Genomic DNA, 12,924 nt, shown 5'->3' with positions numbered 1-12,924 from the left:
TCAGAGCCCTTCCTTCTTAGTTTTCCTAGCTATCCTCACATATTTATTTTTCTATATGATCATTTCAATTTGTCTATCTCCAGAAAAAAAAACAAAAAAACCTTTTGAGAATTATATTCGGATCACATTAAATTTATATATTGACTTAGAATTGAAATCTTTTTTTTTCTTTTTGAGTCTGAGCCTCGCGCCATCACCCAGGCTGGAGTGAAGTGGTGTGATCTCAGCTCACTGCAGCCCTCTGCCTCCCAAGTTCAAGCGATTCTCATGCCTCAGCCTCCCAAGTAGCTGGGACTACAGGCGTGTGGGCCACCATGTCCAACTAAGTTTTGTATTTTTAGTAGAGACAGAGTTTCACCAGTTTAGCCAGGCTGGTCTTGAATTCCTGATCTCAAGTGATCCTCCCACCTTGTCCTCCCTCTCAAAGTGCTGGGATTACAGGCATGAGCCACCACACCCCACCTAGAATTGAAATCTTAATGAAGCTGAGATATCCTAGGCAAGAACAGAAGTCTTTCTTTTTGTTTAAGTTCACTTTCAGGTCTTTCAAGAGTGTTTCATAGTTTCATTCATACAGGTTTTGAACATTTCTTGTTAAGTTTTATTTCTATTTTAGCTTTTTGTTGCTTTTGTAAATGGGGTTTTTTCTTCCACCATTATATATCCCAACTGGTTATTACTTGTGTATATGAAAAAATATTACTTGTGCTGATTTTTGTATGTTATTTTTATATACTGCTACATTGATTTTCTTTTTTAAATTGAGTTTATTTTATCATTTTTTCCCAGGGTCTCAGGTGTGCTGTCATGTCATGTACAAATAGAGATACTTTCACTTTTTCTTTTCTTCTAATTTTTATGCCTTTGCTTTGTCTTGCTTTTTTATGCCTTTGCAATTGTATTGGTCAAATACCTGTTGTGTGAATACTAGTGGGCCGGGTGTGGTGGCTCACACCTGTAATCTCAGCACTTTGAGAGGCCTAGATGTGCAGATCACCTGAGGTCAGGAGTTTGAGACCAGCTTGACCACCATGGTGAAACCCCGTCTCTACTAAAAATACAAAAATTAGCCACGAGTGGTAGCAGGTACCTGTAATCTCAGCTACTTTGGAGGCTGAGGTGGGAGAATTGCTTGAACCCGGGAGGTGGAGGTTGCAGTGAGCCGAGATCCCGTCACTGCGCTCAGGTTGGGCAACAGAGCCAGACTCTGTCTCAAAAAAATAAATAAATAAATAAATAAATAAATAAAGTAGTGGAGACAGTAGGAATCTTTGTCTTGTTTCTGACCTTAGTCGAAAAGTCTTTAGTATTTCACTGTTATGTAAGATGCCAGCTTTAGGATGGAGATATATATCTCCATATACCTACACACACATGTAATTTATATAGGAGATACGTGCATATAAATATATGTACTGATGTATATATTTTGAATAAAGTAAAATATATGTGTATGTATGTTCATGTATGCATATCCATTATGAATTGTGTCTTTTAATATTAAACATGTCCTTTGACACATTTAATACCTTATTGCTAGATATATAATGTTATGTTTTTCTTTATGTAGTACATCTTTACTATTTTTCCTTTTGGTATTTAGGAACGTTTTCATTTTTGTTCTAATTATATTACTTTTTTTTTTTGAGATGGGGTCTCACTCTGTTGCCTGGGTTGGAGTACAGTGGTGTGATTACTGCTCGCTTCAGTCTCAAATTCCCAGGCTCAAGTGATCCTCCCACTTCAGCCTCCCAAGTAGCTGAGACAACCACTTATCACTATGCTTGACTAATTTATTTTTTATTTTTTGAAGAGGTGAAGTCTCACTATGGTGCCCAGATTGGGTCTTGAACTTTGGGGCTCAGGCGACTCTCCTGCCTCAATCTCCCAAAGTGCCAGGATTGCAAGCGTGAACTACCGAGCCCAGCCCACCTGTTTTTGTTTGTTTGTTTGTTTCCGAGACGGAATCTTGCTCTGTCATCCAGGCTAGAGTGCAATGGCATGATCTCTGCTCACTGCAGCCTCCGCCTCCCGGGTTTAAGCAATTCTTTTGCCTCAACCTCCCAAGTAGCTGGGATTACAGGCATGTGCCACCACGCCTGGCTAATTTTTGTACAGATTTTTAGTACAGATGGGGTTTCACCATGTTGGCCAGGCTGGTCTTGAACTTGTGACCTCGTGATCCCCCTGCCGCGGCCTCCCAAAGTGCTGGGATTATAGGCATGAGCCACAGTGCCTGGTCCCCCTTTTTTTTTTTTTTTTTTTTTTTAAACTAAACCTTTTATTATCTGGTCTGTCAATTTTTTTAATGGTATCAACTTACAATCTAACACTCAATGATCTTATTCTACTTTCCCTTCTCTCTCCTCTCTCCCTTCTCCTCTCAATTTTTGTTTGTTTGTTTGTTTGTTTTGCCCTTTTCTCTTTTTATTTTGGAAACTTGCAAATGTGTACGAAAGTATATAAAGTAATAAGGCCAGTGTTCCTATCACCCGCTTTCAACAACTCTCAACATTTGGTTCATTTTCTTTCATTTACATTTCCCCAATTCACATGTCCCTAGATTATTCTGAAGCAAATTTCAAACCTCATATCATTTTATCTGTAACTATTTAAAAGTATATATAAAAGATAAAGACTTCAAAATTACTGCCACAATACCATTATCCCAGTTAAAATAAATGAATAAGAATTCCTTTTTCTCTCTCTTTCTTCTTTTTTTCTGAGACAGAGTCTCACTCTATTGCCCAGGCTGGAGTGCAGTGGCAGGATCTCAGCTCACTGCAACCTCTACCTCCTGGGTTCAAGTGATTCTCCTGCCTCTGCCTCCTGATTAGCTGAGACTACAGGCGTGTGCCTCCATGGCCAGCTAATTTTTGTATTTTTAGTAGAGACAAGGTTTCACCATGTTGGCCATGATGGTCTCAAACTCCTGACCTCAAGTGATCCACCTGCCTCAGCATCCCAAAGTGCTGGAATTACAGGCGTGAGCCACCGTACCCGGTCAAGAATACCTTAATATAAAATATCCAGTGAGTGTTCAGACATCTCCAGTTGTTTTATAATTTTTTTACATGTTGTTTGTCTGAATTAAGGTTTAAATAAGTTCTAGTTATTTGTGTTGGTCAACATATCTCTTAAGCTTCTTTTAATTTAAAGGTTCCTGTTACTGATGACTAGGGATTCTGGGCACTTTTTTTCTTGCATACTGGCCATTCATATCTCTTATGAAGTGTCTGTTCAAGACTTTTGCCCAATTATTTTTAATTGGGTTTTTGTCTCCTCATAGCTGAGATGTAGAATTTCTTTATATGTTCTGGATACAAGTCCTTTGTCATGTACATCTGTCTTGAATATAGTCTCCCATTCTATATGTCTAATAGACAACTTATCTATTCATTCTCTTCACGGCATCTTTTGATGAGCAGAAGATTTTAATTTGGATAAAGTCCAGTGTATTTTTTTTTTTTTGAGACGAGGTCTCACTCCGTTGCCCAGACTGAAGTGCAGTGGCACGATCTTGGCTCACTGCAACCTCCACCTCCCGGGTTCAAGTGATTCTCCTGCTTCAGCCTCCTCTGTAGCTGGGATTACAGGCGCAGACCACCGCGTCTAGCTAATTTTTATATTTTTAGCAGAGAGGGGGTTTCACCATATTGGTCAGGCTGGTCTCAAACTCCTGGCCTCCAGTGATCCACCCACCCCAGCTTCCCAAAATGCTGGGATTACAGACATGAGCCACTGCCCCCGGTCATGTTATACTGAATATTTTAAGTATATTTTATTATGCTTAATTTTACTATATTTATATACTATACTTAATTATATATTATACTTAATTATACTATAATTCATTATATTAAGTATATTAATATTTTAAATTTTAACAATTTAAAATAATATTTTTAATTGTTTGGAGGTGAGGTATGAAGAGGCACCAAACAGCACAACCTTAGAGGCTAACCCAGTTACAGCATATTTTTTAAAGGTGTCTTCATTGTTTTGTTCTTGCTCTTATTTTAAAACTAATAACTCCTCTTAAAAACTAACTCAGAATTCAGCAGAAAGTAAAAGTCCTTCATAATTGAGGGGGGTGGGGGGTGAGATGGTGAGTTAGGTCTGAAGTGAAACTTAAGTCCATTGCACCTAAAGAAAGATTTTACATTTTTAAACAAATCAAAACAATCATATCCACGTCCAAGCCTCCAAATCCCCTACAACAGAGTAGCAGAATCAAAATGTCTTGCTTTTGTGCTAAGCTTTTTAAAATAAATGGAATTTAATTTTTTTAATTTGAAACAATGACAAAGGCTATGGAAAAGGTGGAAACACAGTACAAAAATTTATTTTCTAAACCATTTGAGAGTTGCTAACCTAATGCATCATACCCCAAACACATATTTATTTCCTAGAAACAAGGACGTTCTCCTCCATAACCATGAGACCGCCATGGAAACGATCAGCACCATCGAATTCTCACGCCCCACTCAAGTTCCTTGATTACTTCAATAATGTCCTCCATAGCAAAAGGATCTAGTTCAAAATCGGGAGCTACATTTCATTGTCGTGCCTAAAACATAAGAATTGCTCATTTGCTTTGGAGCAGTTCTTCAGTCTATCCTTGATTTTCATGACCTTGACACTTTTGAACATTATAGACCAGTTATTCTCTAGAATATCTTTCAATCTGGAGTTGTCAGATACCTCTCTATTATTAAACTGAAATCTGATATTCCACCAAAAACATATTTTTGGTGGAAATATCACAGAATTGACATTGCACTCTCCTCATGACATCCTGTCTGGTGGCCTGTGATTCTATTTTATCTCATTACCAATGGCGTTCGTTTTGAGCATTTGATTAAGTTGTTATCTGCCACTGTAAAGTTGCTATTTTTCTCTTTATAATTACTATGTTGTAGGGAGGTATTTTGAAACTATGTAAATGTTTGCTTGCCCATCAAACATTCCACTTGTTCAGTGATTTATTTGTATCTGTATGAGTTTATGGTTTCCTATTTTAGTCAATGAGTTATAATCTATGACTATCATTATTTAAAATTTTTTTTCTGTTTTCTTTGGTTCCCCAGCAGGAAACGATGACTATCATTATTAATTTTAGTGCTTAGATTGTCCCTGATGTGACTCGTGGCAGATCCTTCAAGTTGGCTTCTTTGACCTTTTGACATGTCCCTATTATTCATTTTATTGTATTTATTTATTTATTTTTCGAAATGGAGTCTCACCCTGTCACCCAGGCTGGAGTGCAGTGGCGTGATCTTAGCTCACTGCAACTTCTGCCTCCCAGGTTCAAGCGATTCTCCTGCCTCGGCCTCACCTTGTTGGCCATGCTGGTCTCGAACTCCTGACCTTGTGATCAGCCTGCCTCAGCCTCCCAATGTGTTGGGATTACAGGTGTGAGCCACCGTGCCCAGCCTACTTCCTGGCTTTATGGCACAAGATGTGCCAGTCTTGTCTAATACCCTCCCTGCCCCTGCCCTGCGGTTACCCATTTTTGCAAGAAGCCCTGGTTTCTTTTAGTGCAATATGGCATTTGGAAGCCAAGATCTGGGTGTCAGGTGTGCTTCCATACATCAGGGTGGTCACTGCACCTACGCTCCCTTTATGAACAGAACTAGGGAATATAGGAAACACATCCAACACCTACTGAATCAGTCTGCAGTGTTAACAAGATCCCTAGGCGATTTGCATGCACTTTAAAGCTTTGGAAGCACTGCTCATCTACAGAGTAGACTCTGCTCTCCAAGCTAGCTATTTGAGTGTCAGCCATCGTGTTGCACGTTAGCCATCACGTTTCATTTCGGCCATCAGGAAGGAGGAGTGGAACAAAAGAATTCACTTCCTGTTGAGTTAGGTCCCTTGAATCCCAGAAGTCTCTCAGAACACTTCTGCTAATGTCTCATTATTTAGAACTTAGTCACATGCCTACACGCAAAGGAGACAGGGAAATCTAGTGTTTTAGTTGGGGGCCATTGCCCAGCTAAATAAAATTAATGTTCTTTTTTTTTTTTTTTTTTTTTGAGATGGAGTTTTGCTCTTGTCGCCCAGGCTGGGGTGCAGTGGCACGATCTCGGCTCACTGCAACCTCCACCTCCTGGGTTCAAGCAATTCTCCTGCCTCAGCCTCCCAAGTAGCTGGGATTACCAGGCATTCACCACCACACCCTGATAATTTTGTATTTTTAGTAGAGATGGGGTTTCACCATGTTGGTCAGGCTGATCTCGAACTCCTGATCTCAGGTGATCCACCCACCTCGGCTTCCCAAAGTTCTGGGATTACAGGCATGAGCCACCGCTCCTTGCCTTAATGTTCTGTTTCTAAGGAAAAAAAGAGATGCTAGCTATTGGGTGGGTTATAAGAGTCTCTACACCTCTGGTCTCTCTTAGTAGCAGCCTGTGTGTCCTCTCAGCATACAGGGAAATTGTTGGTAGCAGCAGCCAACACCGGGCACAACAACCAATCACCCTTATGTGGACAGCAGGGAAGTCACTATGGTCAGCTCACAGTTGAAGGACAAATGTAAAACCCCTACCTCAACTCTCTTTCTCTCTCTTTCTTTCTTTCTTTCTTTCTTTCTTTCTTTCTTTCTTTCTTTCTTTCTTTCTTTCTTTCTTTCTCTTTCTTTCTTTCTTTCCTTCCTTTCTTTTTCTTTTCTTTTCTTTCCCTTCCTTCCTTCCTTCCTTCCCTCCCTCCCTCCCTCCCTCCTTTCTTTCTTTCTTTCTTTCTTTCTTTCTTTCTTTCTTTCTTTCTTTCTTTCTTTCTTTCTTTCTCTTTCTTTCTTTCTTTCTCTCTCTCTCTCTTTTCTTTTCTTTCCCTCCCTTCCTTCCTTCCTTCCTTCCTTCCTTCCTTCCTTCCTTCCTTCCTTCCTTCCTTCCTTCCTTCCTTCCTTCCTTTCTTTCTTTCTTTCTTTCTTTCTTTCTTTCTTTCTTTCTTTCTTTCTTTCTTTCTTTCTTTCTCTCTCTCTCTCTCTCTCTCTCTCTCTCTCTCTCTTTCTTTCTTTCTTTCTTTCTTTCTTTCTTTCTTTCTTTCTTTCTTTCTTTCTTTCTTTCTTTCTTTCTTCCCTTTCTTCCCTTTCTTTCTTCCCTTCCCTTTCTTTATTTCTTATATGGAATGCTTTGGAATTGGTGTCATCCTTGCACAGGAGCCATGCTAATCTCTGTATCATTCCAATTTTAGTACATATGCTGCCAAAGCGAGCACTCTTTCTTTCTTTTTTCTTTTTTTTTTTTTCTTGAGACAGAGTCTTGCTGTGTCACCCAGGCTGAAGTGCAGTGCACTCTCTGAGCAGCGCAATCTATGCTCACTGCAACCTCCACCTCCCGGGTTCAAGCAATTCTCGTGCCTCAAGAAGCTGGGACTCATGCATCACAAGAAGCTGGAACTACAGGCATGTGCCACCAAGCCCAGCTAATTTGTATTTTAGTAAAGATGGGGTTTCACCAAATTGGCCAGGCTGGTCTCGAACTTCTGACCTCATGTGATCCATCCCCCTCAGCCTCCCACAGTGCTGGGATTATAGGCATGAGCCACCGCACCTGTCCTCTTTCTCTCGTTCTCTCTTCTTTCCATGAGTGCACTGGTGCAATCATGGCTTACACCACACTTGAACTCCCAGGCTCCAGACATCCTTCCACCTCAGCCTCCCAAGTAGCTGAGACTACAGGTACACACCACCATGCCTGGCTACTTTTTTTATTTTTTAAAGATGGCATCTTGTTGTGTTGCCCAGTCTGGTCTTGAACTTATGGCCTCAAGTGATCCTTTCACCTCAGCCTCCCAAAAATGCTGAGATTACAGATGTGAGCCCCTGCGCCCAGCCCCAAACCCTCACTTTGATATAGACCCTGTTACTATCATGCCCACCAATCCTATCTGCCCAGCCCCAAACTGGAACCAGGGCCAGAATTCAAGGAGCAATAAGGTAGAAAAGAATGTTTGGAAGGCACTGTTTCACACAGTAGCTCAGCTGGCAGACTCTGAAAACAGATTGCTCAGGTTCAAATACCAGTGCCACCACTTATCAGCTATGGGGTTTTCAGTAAGTGATAGCTCTTTGCTAGGGCTCAGTGTACTTGTATTAAAATGGGGATGAGGCTGCGTTCAGTGGCTCATGCCTATAATCCCAGTGCTTTGGGAGACCAAGAGGTAGGTGATGGCTTGAGCTCAGGAGTTTGAGACCAGCCTGGGCAACATAAGGAGATCTCATCTGTACTTAAACAAAATTTTTAAAAAGTAAAAAACAAACAAACAAACAAAAAAAACCCAGGCACAGTGGCTCATGCCGGTAATCTAAGCACTTTGGGAGGCTGAACCCAGTGGATCACAAGGTCAAGAGACTGAGACCATCCTGGCCAAAATGGTGAAACCCCGTCTCTACTAAAAAGACAAAAATTAGCTGGGCGTGGTGGTGTGCGCCTGCAGTCCCAGCTACTCAGGAGGCAGGAGAATCACTTGAACCCGGGAGGCGGAGGTTGTAGTGAATCGAGATTGCGCCACTGCACCCCAGCCTGGTGACAAAGTGAGACTTCGTCTTAAAAACAAACAAACAAAAAAAGTGGAATGGGTGTAGGGCTACCTCACAGGTTGTGGTGAAAATTTGATGGAAATAACTATTATGCAAAGCTCGTGGAGCACCTAGCCCACAGTGAGCTCCCATACACCTTAGTTCTTATTACTAAGCAGAGACACCATAGCAAAGATAGCACCGCCCTGGAGGTGGCTGCCAAGCCTGACGGTGGGCTCAGGCCCAGAGACCCGTTCCACAGAAAGTACAGAAACCACGAACTTGGAGGTGCCATCGATTTACTTAGTACTAAAGCATTCAGTAAAAAGCCCAGTGTTTCCACCATTTTGGAGAAGATTGAAGCGAGCTCCATTTGCCATTCTACACCTCTGTGACAGGCACCCAGGACTTTCCTGTTTTGTTACTGCGTAGACAGCGTCTTTTCTTTCCCCGAGTTTGCTTTTTTTTTCTTGACTGCTGGAAGTATTTCCAACAGATTTTTTTTTAAAAAACAATATTTTGGAAAAAAACAAGCAGGGAAACAAATTGACCTGCTAGATAGAGCATTTGACTTTGCACACATCCTCTGCAAGACAAAACCTGCCGCCACCCCTGCCCCTTTACAAGAACTTAGCAAACCCTCGCAAGTCTGCATCCGTCACTCGATACGTGAAAAGTGGCACCATCATTTTCTTAGACAAACATCCTGGCAGTTTGGCTTCTTTTACTTTGTCGTTAATACAACCGGTTTGGCTGAGTACCTGAGGGAACCTTGAAAGACCAGTTCTTATTATTTTAACTTCCTCCCTGGCTTATCATTTTGGTGTATAATTCGAACATATTTGCCAATGGCCTCTAGGTGCCACTGAAAGAAATGCCTAAGATAAACAAAGACCATTTTTTCTTCTTAAGATCTATGTCTCCACATGACAATGGGGAAAGATTTAAAGAATGCCAAAGAGTGCACGAGTGTGTGTCTTTGTGGGTCTTTATGCAAAACTAGGACTAAATGTTCCTGTACAGTATGACTGTAGCTCATTCTGCCACTTCCAAGGCTGGCTGAAACTATTGGAACTAATCTCTGTCCTTTTAACCTCCAACTCAAGCTGGGGCCAAGATGCCACCTCAGGGGCCAGGGAAGTGGCTGAGAAGAGTAACAGTGCCCCTCCTGGCGAGTGCTTATGACAGTGAATTTGACAGTAGGAAACCTCCCCCAGGGGGCTCCTGAAGCAGCTGGAACGTGACCTTTGGTGTCTTGCCCTATAGCATATGCAAACTCATGTTTAACGGCAAATATAAATGTAGCAGTTACTACTAAGTATCTCAGGGCAGCCAGAGACTGGCCACTCTATGTTTTCCCTGCAGTGGCTGTGGTAGCTACAGCTGGGATCTGTTCAGCCATTTTATCCATCCTTCTTTTCCTGGTAACAGTACCACTTCTCTTCAGAAAATCTCTCCCAAACTCTATGTGAATCCAGTGAGTTTGATCAGCCACAGTACCTGATCCTGTCCATAGGGGTGAGAATGGGATCCAGCCAGGCCAAACTTAGTCCTGCATCCCTTTGGACATTGTTGAGTAAGCTAGAAAGCTGGATGTCATCCTCGACAACATCCTCTCCCTTACCTGCCATATCCAAGCTCCCAGATCTGCCAATTTTGCCTCCTGGATCTCTTTCCTGTCCATCTCCTCAATCACCCAAGTCCCAGCTGTTACTATCTAACTTCTCAGTTAGTGTCCTCCTAGCTGATGCTCTCACATTTGCTCTGGGCCACCTCCATGCAGCCTACTGCAGCTGGAGTCTTTTTTTTTTTTTTTTTTTTGAGACGGAGTTCTGCTCTTGTTGCCCAGGCTGGAGTGCAATGGCGCAATCTTGGCTCACTGCCACCTCCACCTCCCGGGTTCAAGCGATTTTCCTGTCTCAGCCTCCTGAGTAGCTGGGATTACAGGCGCTCGCCACCATGCCCAGCTAATTTTTGTATCTTTAGTAGAGGCGGGGTTTCATCATATTGGTCAGGCTGGTCTCGAACCCCTGACCTCAGGTGATCCGCCTGACTTGGCCTCCCAAAGTGTTGGGATTACAGGTGTGAGTCACCATGCCTTGCCATAGAGTCATTCTTTCAAAGGACAAATATGATTGTGACACCTTACCCACTCCCAATTTTGGTCTCGGCTTCCTACGGCCTTAGGATAAATGCAAAATTCCTTAATGTGGCCCATAAGCCCCATGGATTACTCCCCGCGCCTCTCCTGTCCCACCTTGTCCTGCTCTCTCTGTTTTAGCTACTAGACATCCTTGCAGCCCCAGTTTCTGGTATTAACTAACATGCTCCTTTGTACATAGCGGTTCTTCCATCCAAAATGCCCTTTCCCTAACCCTCCACCTAGGTAATTCATCCTTTTTGTCTTAGTGCAAGCATCATTTCCTTAGGGAAGCTTTTCCCAACCTCCAGGGTCAAATCCTCCATGTACACTCTTAAAGTACCACCTATCTCCTTTGCAAAGCACTTGCCACAGTGCAGCTTCACACTTGCTGGCTAATTGATTTATGTTTGTCTCCCCAGTGATTATGAACTCCATGGGGCTAGGCCTAGTACCATTTTTTGCTCATATTTGTTGAATGATTGGCAGTAAATGAATTGGTCCAAGAGGAGGGCATCCAACATAAATCAGGCCAACTGGAGCCTTTCCCCCAGATTTCCCAAATCAAAGTGGGAGGAGAGTTGCTCTCCTTTCCTCTGGGATCATAAGATACAAGGAGGCAGGTTCTGGGTTGCAGATGACTATCTTTCCTGCCTTATGTGCTCACCTGTCTACAAAATAAAACCTGGCAAGTAGAGAGGAGAGAAGGTCCTGCCAGGTAGGGTCCCTCATTCCATCCCCAGGTCTCTGGGCTCAGGAACTTTTCCTTCAGTTCTCCAAGCCTCCCAAGTCATTCCCAGTTGTGAAAGCCAACAGCTCTCCAGTTTAGGCAGGCTTGTTTGAGTTGGGGTTTTGCCACTCACAAAATAAAGATCTCTGGCTAAGGCAAGTTAACCCAGTGGCCTGGGTCTAGAGATCCAGGACTGGAGAGACATTAGGTTAGGACATTAGGGAAAAAACTGGCCTAAAGATGAGGTAAAACTTGTATCTGATAGGCCAACTTTGCCTACTACAATTAGACTGCACAGATGCCCATTGCTATCTGCCATAGAAAAGGTGTTCATAACCTGCTGGCAAGCATTTGTGGCATGGCTGAGATATTTCATTTGAATGGTGAGTACACGTCTGCAACGAACAAGCAGCCACATGTCTAAGCAGCCATCCGGTGATGCATCACACATGCATTGTGCACCTATGAGCAACACAGATGCTACAGGAAACAGTGAATAAGCTTCAGTCCCCTGAAGAGGTTTATAGCATAGTTTGTTAGGGAGTGTGGCACAGACATAAATAGAAAGACAGAAAGTGCCCAGACCTCTGATGGAGCTCACTCCTGAAAGGCTGGTAATAACTAACATGCTGCTTTGTACATAGCGGTTCTTCCATCCAAAACGCCCTTTCCCTAACCCTCCACCTAGGTAACTCATCCTTTTTGTCTTAGTGCAAGCATCATTTCCTTGCATGAGGGGCCAGGCAGCATGCCCAGGAGCACAAACTTCGGAGCCAGGAAGACCTGGGTGTGAATGTCGGCTCTGCTGCTCACCGCCACTCGAGCTTACATTGTTTCCTCTGCTGTAAAATGGGGATAATCATGCCCTTGTGGGTAATCAGGAGGATTGACAGAGATAAAATACATAAGCTCCTCAGCAGAGGAGCATTTGGCAAATTGAAGTAAGTGTTACCTTATGCCCAGGTGATACTTTGCAACCCACCTAGACAGTCCCAGGCCCAGATCATACTGTTTCACCCCCATGAAAGACATAGCTCTTGAAATCCCAGCATTAGGGATTCAGTTTGGGGTTTATGGTTTGATTGCTGGACGACCCCTGTTAAAATGTATACACACTATTTAAAACCGCTAATACTTTTTTTTTTTTTTTGGATATGGAGTTTCGCTCTTGTTGCCCAGGCTGGAGTACAATGGCGTGATCTTGGCTCACTGCAACCTCTGCCTCCCAGGTTCAAGTGATTCTCCTGCCTCAGCCTCCCAAGTAGCTGTGATTACAGGCATGCGCCACCATGCCCGGCTAATTTTGTATTTTTAGTAGAGACTGGGTTTCACCATGTTGGTCAGGCTGGGCTTGAACTCCTGATCTCAGGTGATCCACCCACCTCGGCTTCCCAAAGTGTTGGGATTACAGGCGTGAGCCACCACTGTGCCTGGCCTAAAAGTGCGAATACTTTTATTTGTACTTTTTAATTAGTCATTGGAAGACATAGACACTTATCAAGGGTCAGTTACATTGATCAGCAAAGAGCA

The 12,924-nt window shown here is 42.8% G+C and overlaps 1 non-coding gene across 1 annotated transcript; it reads right to left on the bottom strand.

Annotated features, from left to right (window-relative positions):
- Positions 1-7,117: 7,117 nt before the first annotated feature.
- Positions 7,118-7,221, bottom strand: LOC114680465 (U6 spliceosomal RNA). The gene has a single exon (XR_003732689.1). It is a non-coding gene; the product is annotated as a U6 spliceosomal RNA (small nuclear RNA).
- Positions 7,222-12,924: the final 5,703 nt, after the last annotated feature.

This window comes from Macaca mulatta, chromosome 8 (assembly GCF_049350105.2).
Source record: "Macaca mulatta isolate MMU2019108-1 chromosome 8, T2T-MMU8v2.0, whole genome shotgun sequence".
Taxonomy (NCBI): Eukaryota; Metazoa; Chordata; class Mammalia; order Primates; family Cercopithecidae; genus Macaca; species Macaca mulatta.
Note: the sequence above shows the minus strand (reverse complement) of the source record. Positions and strands in the feature narration are given on the sequence as shown.